This window comes from Pinus tabuliformis, chromosome X, assembly GCF_031772625.1.
Source record: "Pinus tabuliformis cultivar Carrire ecotype Pingquan chromosome X, CPIR1, whole genome shotgun sequence".
Lineage (NCBI taxonomy): Eukaryota > Viridiplantae > Streptophyta > Pinopsida > Pinales > Pinaceae > Pinus > Pinus tabuliformis.
In genome coordinates, this window is record NC_142308.1 from 584,605,225 (window position 1) to 584,612,269 (window position 7,045).

A 7,045-nucleotide genomic window follows, 5' to 3' on the forward strand; every position below is an offset into this window, starting at 1 on the left:
GCTTCTGTTAGTATTTTATCCTCAGCTGTTTGGAAAGCTTTGGGTTCCCCTCAGCTTGCGCCTATTACGCAGAATCTGAAAGCTTTTAACAGAACAATTAGTGAACCTTTAGGGATCCTTCCTAAGTTTTCTATTACCTTGGAAGGTAAAACTGTTTGTGTTGATCTTATGGTAGTTCGAGGTCCCTTGGATTTCAATTTACTCCTTGGGCGAGACTATGTTTATGCAATGAAAGCTGTCGTATCGACACTCTTTCGCGTGATGTCTTTCCCTCACAATGGCAGTATTGTGACTGTAGACCAGCTTTCGTTCCCTAGTCTTTTTTCAACTACCAATAATATGACACCCCTAAATGTTCCTGATTCTAAAGTGGTATCTACCCTACCACGGGTTAATTATGTGGCAACCGGTCCCATGATTTCAGTTACCGATGTAAGTGAGCCTCTCACTGTTTGCTCATCTTCCTTTGATTTAGCTCCGGTAATTGACATGGAAAACTCTATGGGATTACTTGAACACGATGTTCTTATCCCTTTTGAGTCCCTTGACATGTGTTCCTTCCCAAGAAGTATTCTTCCTTCGGATGAAGACCTCTTGGAAGCCATGATCAAGGTGTGTCCATTGACATGTCTTTCCTCCAGTTGGAAGCCATGATCAGTGAGCACGAGGATAGTTTGTTCCTCTCTCAACCTCGTTAAAAAATGAAATTGGATGTTATGAGAGAAAGTCTTGTCAAAAATATATTTATCTCTGGGGTTGCAGGTTCTCTCAAGCCTTACCTGCGGGGACGCTCACAATGTTCACAAAGGCTGCGTCCTTGGACGCTCTGTATGTTAAGGGACAGGTGCGTCCTTCTGTAAAAGGCAAAATGCGCAAGTTTCATCTTAAAAAAGTTACTTGTGGTTACTTCTAGAACTTTCTAGAGGTCGGTTTGATGAAATGGATGCGCCTCCAGTTGGTTCATGTATCCCTATTAAGGAGGAACTTATCCCATCAATAAGGGAGCTATCCCACCCAAAGAGGGGATTATCCCATTGATGGTGGACCTGAATAACCTCTTTACAGCACTATAAATAAAGACATTGAGCCAGAAGGAGAAGAGGTTGGAGCTATACATTTTCTTTGGGTAAATGCTGCAGGAATTAGGACTCCCATTTAGAACCTTGTGAGGAGAGATTGTCTTTGCTTGATTCTACTTGGAAGTGGGTGAGCTTTGTCAAAGTAGAGGAAAACCCTTGATGGACCCTGGGAGGAACTTGCACAACACCAAGGCCAGGTTGTAAGAGTTTCTTTGTTTCGTTATTAATACAAACTGGTTTATTTTTCTCAATAGCTTGTGTTAATGAGTTATTTCATGTGTTCCTTGGTCTGCGTGTTAAATATATGTTTTAATATATGAAATGCAAGTGCTTGGTAATTGTTTGATTGTTTGTGGTCGCAGGGATTGACTTGAAGGAGGAGCTCATCCGGATCGGCAAGGACGGACTACAACAACCGCGTTTTGGAATAAGGTAAGCCTAAACACTTGTAGTTTTCATGTTTTAAAAGGTATATTTAGAGAAAGATCACTCCATTTTGTCTTGTTTGTCGCTAGAGAGTTTAGGCTCCTAGGGAGGTCAGTTGTGTCCGCACAAACGACTTTTTCCGCCACGACAGAGCTTCAGCATCAGAGTATGTTTCTAGCTCATCAGAGAGGTCAGATGGGAGTTCTTTTGTTTCGAGAGTTGCTGGAGCAACCACACATGGTAGAGGTGTTGCATGCAGAAAATTCCGAAGGTACAAGATCGGGTTCGAGAGGAAGCCTTTCTTGTTGACAGGGAGTGTTGAAAATGGAAACAAGAAATTGCTAAAAATAGAAGTGCTAAAAATAGCAGCTTGGGTATTAGTGCTAGATTGTGCAATAGGGAATGAAAAATGGAAGTGCAAAAAATAGAAGTTCTATTTTTAGCAGTTCAGGATGGATTCCTATTTTTAGTCAGTCCCTGGATTAAAATAGGAAGTAAAATTCGAATTTGATATTAACAGTAGTTTGTAAATTAATTAATTAATTTAGTTTGAGTTAATTAGTTAAGGAATTATGAACATGAAGTCTATGTGAGGACATGCAACAGCTTATCTATTAATTGAGGAATTTATCCATCAATTAAAGAGATAAGGATGAGTTGTAATTAGTTGGCTCAATTAACTGAGTCAAGTCCAGTGAGATTAATTTAACAGTTTGTTTAAATTAATTTGAGTTCAGTTAGTTAATGCTTGCATGCATGTAACTTCTGCATTTCAGATAACTGAATATTCTCTCATAAATAACTCATGCATGTCAATACCCAGTTGAGATCAGAGGAGGGACAATGTAGTATCAGTTGGATGGATTTTTCCTATAAAGGAAGATCATCCAAGCAGAAGGATTAAGGTTCCTTGAGGATTGTGCAGTTTTACAGGGTGTGAGATTAGTGTGAGAGATCAGTGTTACACTTGGTAATAGGAGGATCACCCAAGAGAAACTGTGCAAGGAAATAGGAGGCTTGGAGGGCAGAGGAGAAGGCTTAGGAGAAGTCTTGATTGCCTGTGAGCATCCAGGAGGATTGCACTGAGAGCTGGCTAGCTGTGAGAGCTAAGGCTTTGTGTAATCCTGATGTATTTCCACCTTCATCTGTGAGGATTGTACTGAGAGTTGGCTAGCTGTGTGAGAGCTAAGGCTTTGAATAAATCCCATGTATGATAATACAAAGGGTGGGGTTTTAGGCTGAGGCTTTCCCCGGGTAAATTCTTCTATGTTATGTGTAATTGATTTCTCCGTATCAGTGATATGTGTTCTTATTGATGTTGCTCATATTCGATTAAGCTTCCGCTAAATTGTTTGTAGAAGTAGATCAAGTGTTTTTCTTTAGTACATTGCATTACCAGGTGATCTATAGTGGGAATTTCTACATGGTATCAGAGCTAGCTGATTTGTAGAAAATTTCTACATGGTATCAGAGCAAAGGTGATCAAGGAAGAACAATATACTGAGAGGAGATTTCAAAGTTTTGAGTTTTGGGCCGAGAGTTTGCAGAGCAGATCTGAAATTTACTATACAAAATTTTTAGAAACAAATAGTAGATTTGGATGCTTTGCGGAAAAATATCCAAATTCAAAAAAAAAATCGGCTGAATCGGAGTGCGGATGAGGGCGATATCACTAATTTAAAATCAGCTCTTTTTCTAGAAAATTTCATGACAGTGGGAAAGATGGTGTGCTAGCCAAGAACTTGTATGCTCTTGAGGTTCAAGATGCATGCAAAGCCTTGATGAAAAAGGGAAAGGTTGGAGACTTGGTGGTTGAGAGGTAGAGTACATTACCGCTCAACATGCAGTGCCAGAAGAAGTCTCAGACAATTGTCGAGGAGCCACAGTTGATGTAGAAGCTTCAAGAGGTTGTGGAGCAGCCACAACTAGAGAAGTTGAGAGGAGATCAAGTAGAGACATATACTCATGCAGAGACCTCCAGTAGGGAGAAACTTCGAGCCAGGTGGGCAGAGTGATCACATGCAGCCATACCTCTAGGTAGGAGGTGGGGAGATGTGGAGTGATCGTCCCAAGGAGGAGGGGCAGGATCCTTGAGGTACCCAACCTCTTTGATTCAACTTTGCTACAGGAGCCCTGATGAGGAGTAGTAGAACTGATTGATTGGATAGAGACATATACAGATGAAGCAGCATAGGCAGGTACAATGCAGGGAATCCTAGGACAGCGCAGAGCTAGCAGGCTGCAGCAATGCGAGAGGCACAAGTGTGTTGCACCAATGCAGGGTAGCACAGAGAGGTGTGCAATGGTGCGAGATGCATGGAGATGTTGTAGTAGTGTAGAGGTTAGAGAGGGAGCACTTTTCAACAACAGGTAGAGCTTCAGCATCAGAGTATGTTTCTAGCCCAATAGAGAGGTCAGTTGGGAGTTTTTTTGTTCCGAGAGTTGTTGGAGCAACCACACATGGTAGAGGTGTTGCATGCAGAACATCCTGAAGGTACAAGATCGGGTTCAAGAGGAAGCTTTTCTTGTTGAGAGGGAGTGTTGAAAATGGCAACAAGAAATTGCTAAAAATAGAAGTGCTAAAAATAGCAGTTTGGTTTCCAATGTTGGATTGGGCAACAGGGAATGAAAAATGAAAGTGCTAAAAATAGAAGTTATATTTTTAGCAATTCAGGATAGTCAGTCCCTGGACTAAAATAGGAAGTAAAATTTGAATTTGATATTAACAGTAGTTTGTAAATTAATTAATTAATTCAGTTTGGGTTAATTAGTTAAGGAATTATGAACATGAAGTCTATGTGAGGACATGGAATAGTTTATCTATTAATTAAGGAATTTATCCATCAGTTAAAGAGATAAGGATGAGTTGTAATTAGTTGGCTCAGTTAACTGAGTCAAGTCTAGTTAGATTAATTTAACAGTTTGTTTAAATTAATGTGAGTTCAATTAGTTAATGCTTGCATGCATGTAATTGCTACACTTCAGATAACTGAATATTCTCTCATAAATAACTCATGCATGTTAGTTCATAGAAAGACCCAGTTGAGATCAGAGGAGGGACAATGTACTATCAATTGGATGGATTTTTCCTATAAAGGAAGATCATCCACGCAGAAGGATTAAGGTTCCTTGAGGATTGTGCAGTTTTACAGGGTGTGAGATCAGTGTGAGAGATCAGTGTTACACTTGGTAATAGGAGGATCACCCAGGAGAAAATGTGCAAGGAAATAGGAGGCTTGGAGGGCAGAGGAGAAGGCTTAGGAGAACTCTTGATTGCCTGTGAGCATCCAGGAGGATTTCACTGAGAGCTGGCTAGCTGTGAGAGCTAAGGCTTTGTGTAATCTTGATGTATTTCCAACTTCATCTGTGAGGATTGTACTGAGAGTTGGCTAGCTGTGTGAGAGATAAGGCTTTGTATAAATCCCATGTATAATAATACAGAGAGTGGGGTTTTAGGCTGAGGCTTTCCCCGGGTAAATTCTTCTGTGTTATGTTTGATTGATTTCTCCATATCAGTTATATGTGTTCTTATTGATGTTGCTCATGTTCGATTAAGCTTCCGCTAAATTGTTTGTAGAAGTAGATCAAGTGTTTTGCTTTAGTACGTTTCATTACCAAGTGATCTACAATGGGAATTTCTACATGGTATCAAAGCTAGTTGATTTGTAAAAAATTTCTTCATGGTATCAGAGCAAAGGTGATCAAGGAAGAACAGTATACTAAGAGGAGATTTCAAAGTTTTGAGTTTTGGGCTGAGTGTTTGTAGAGAAGATCTGAAAATTTCTGTACAAAATTTTCAAAAACAAATAGCATATTTGGATTCCTTGCAGAAAAAGACCCAAATTCAAAAAACAAATCGGCTGAATTGGAGTTCGGATGAGGGCGATATCGCTGATTTAAAATCAGCTCTTTTTCTAGAAAATTTCGTGACGGCGGGAAAGATGGTGTGCTAGCCAAGAACCTGTATGCTCTTGAGGTTCAAGATGCATGCAAAGCCTTGAGGAGCAAGGCAAAGGTTGGAGACTTGGTGGTTGAGAGGTAGAGCACATTACTGCTCAACATGCAGTGCCAGAAGAAGTCTCAGACAATTGTCGAGGAGCCACAATTGATGTAGCAGCTTCAGGAGGTTGTGGAGCAGCCACAACTAGAGAAGTTGAGAGGAGATCAAGTAGAGACATATACTCATGCAGAGACCTCCAGTAGGGGGAAACTTCGATCCAGGTGGGCAGAGGGATCACATGCAGCCATACCTCCAGGTAGGAGGTGGGGCGATGTGGAGTGATCTTCCCAAGGAGGAGGGGCGAGATCTTTGAGGTACCCAACCTATTTGATTCGACTTTGCTACAAGAGCCCTGATGAGGAGTAGTAGAACTGAATGATTGGGTAAAGACAGATGCAGATGAAGCGACAGAGAGAGGTATAGTGCAGCGAATCCTAGGACAACGCAGAGCTAGCAGGCTGCAACAATGCGAGAGGCACAAGTGTGTTGCACTAGTGCAGGGTAGCACAGAGAGGTGTGCAACGGTGCGAGATGCATGGAGATGTTGCAGTAGCGCAGAGCTCAGAGAGGGAGCACTTGTCAACAGCAGGTAGAACTTCAGCATCAGAGTATGTTTCTAGCCCAACAGAGAGGTCAGTTGGGAGTTTTTTTGTTCCGAGAGTTGCTGGAGCAACCACACATGGTAGAGGTGTTGCATGCAGAACATTCTGAAGGTACAAGATCGGGTTTGAGAGGAAGCCTTTCTTGTTGAGAGGGAGTGTTGAAAATGGCAACAAGAAATTGCTAAAAATATAAGTGCTAAAAATAGCAGTTTGGTTTCTAGTGTTGGATTGGGCAACAGGGAATGAAAAATGAAAGTTCTAAAAATAGAAGTTCTATTTTTAGCTTTTCAGGATGGATTCCTATTTTTAGTCAGTCCCTGGACTAAAATAGGAAGTAAAATTCGAATTTGATATTAACAGTACTTTGTAAATTAATTAATTAATTCAGTTTGAGTTAATTAGTTAAGGAATTATGAACATGAAGTCTATATGAGGACATGCAACAGTTTATCTATTAATTGAGGAATTTATCCATCAGTTAAAGAGATAAGGATGAGTTGTAATTAGTTGGCTCAGTTAACTGAGTCAAGTCTAGTTAGATTAATTTAACAGTTTGTTTAAATTAATGTGAGTTCATTTAGTTAATGCTTGCATGCATGTAACTGCTACACTTCAAATAACTGAATATTCTCTCATAAATAACTCATGCATGTCAGTTCATAGAAAGACCCAGTTGAGATTAGAGGAGGGACAATGTACTATTAGTTGGATGGATTTTTCCTATAAAGGAAGATCATCCAAGTAGAAGGGTTAAGGTTCCTTGAGGATTGTACAGTTTTACAGGGTGTGAGATTAGTGTGAGAGATCAGTGTTACACTTGGTAACAGGAGGATCACCCAAGAGAAACTGCGCAAGGAAATAGAAGGCTTGGAGGGTAGAGGAGAAGGCATAGGAGAAGTCTCGATTGCCTGTGAGCATCCAGGAGGATTTCACTGAGA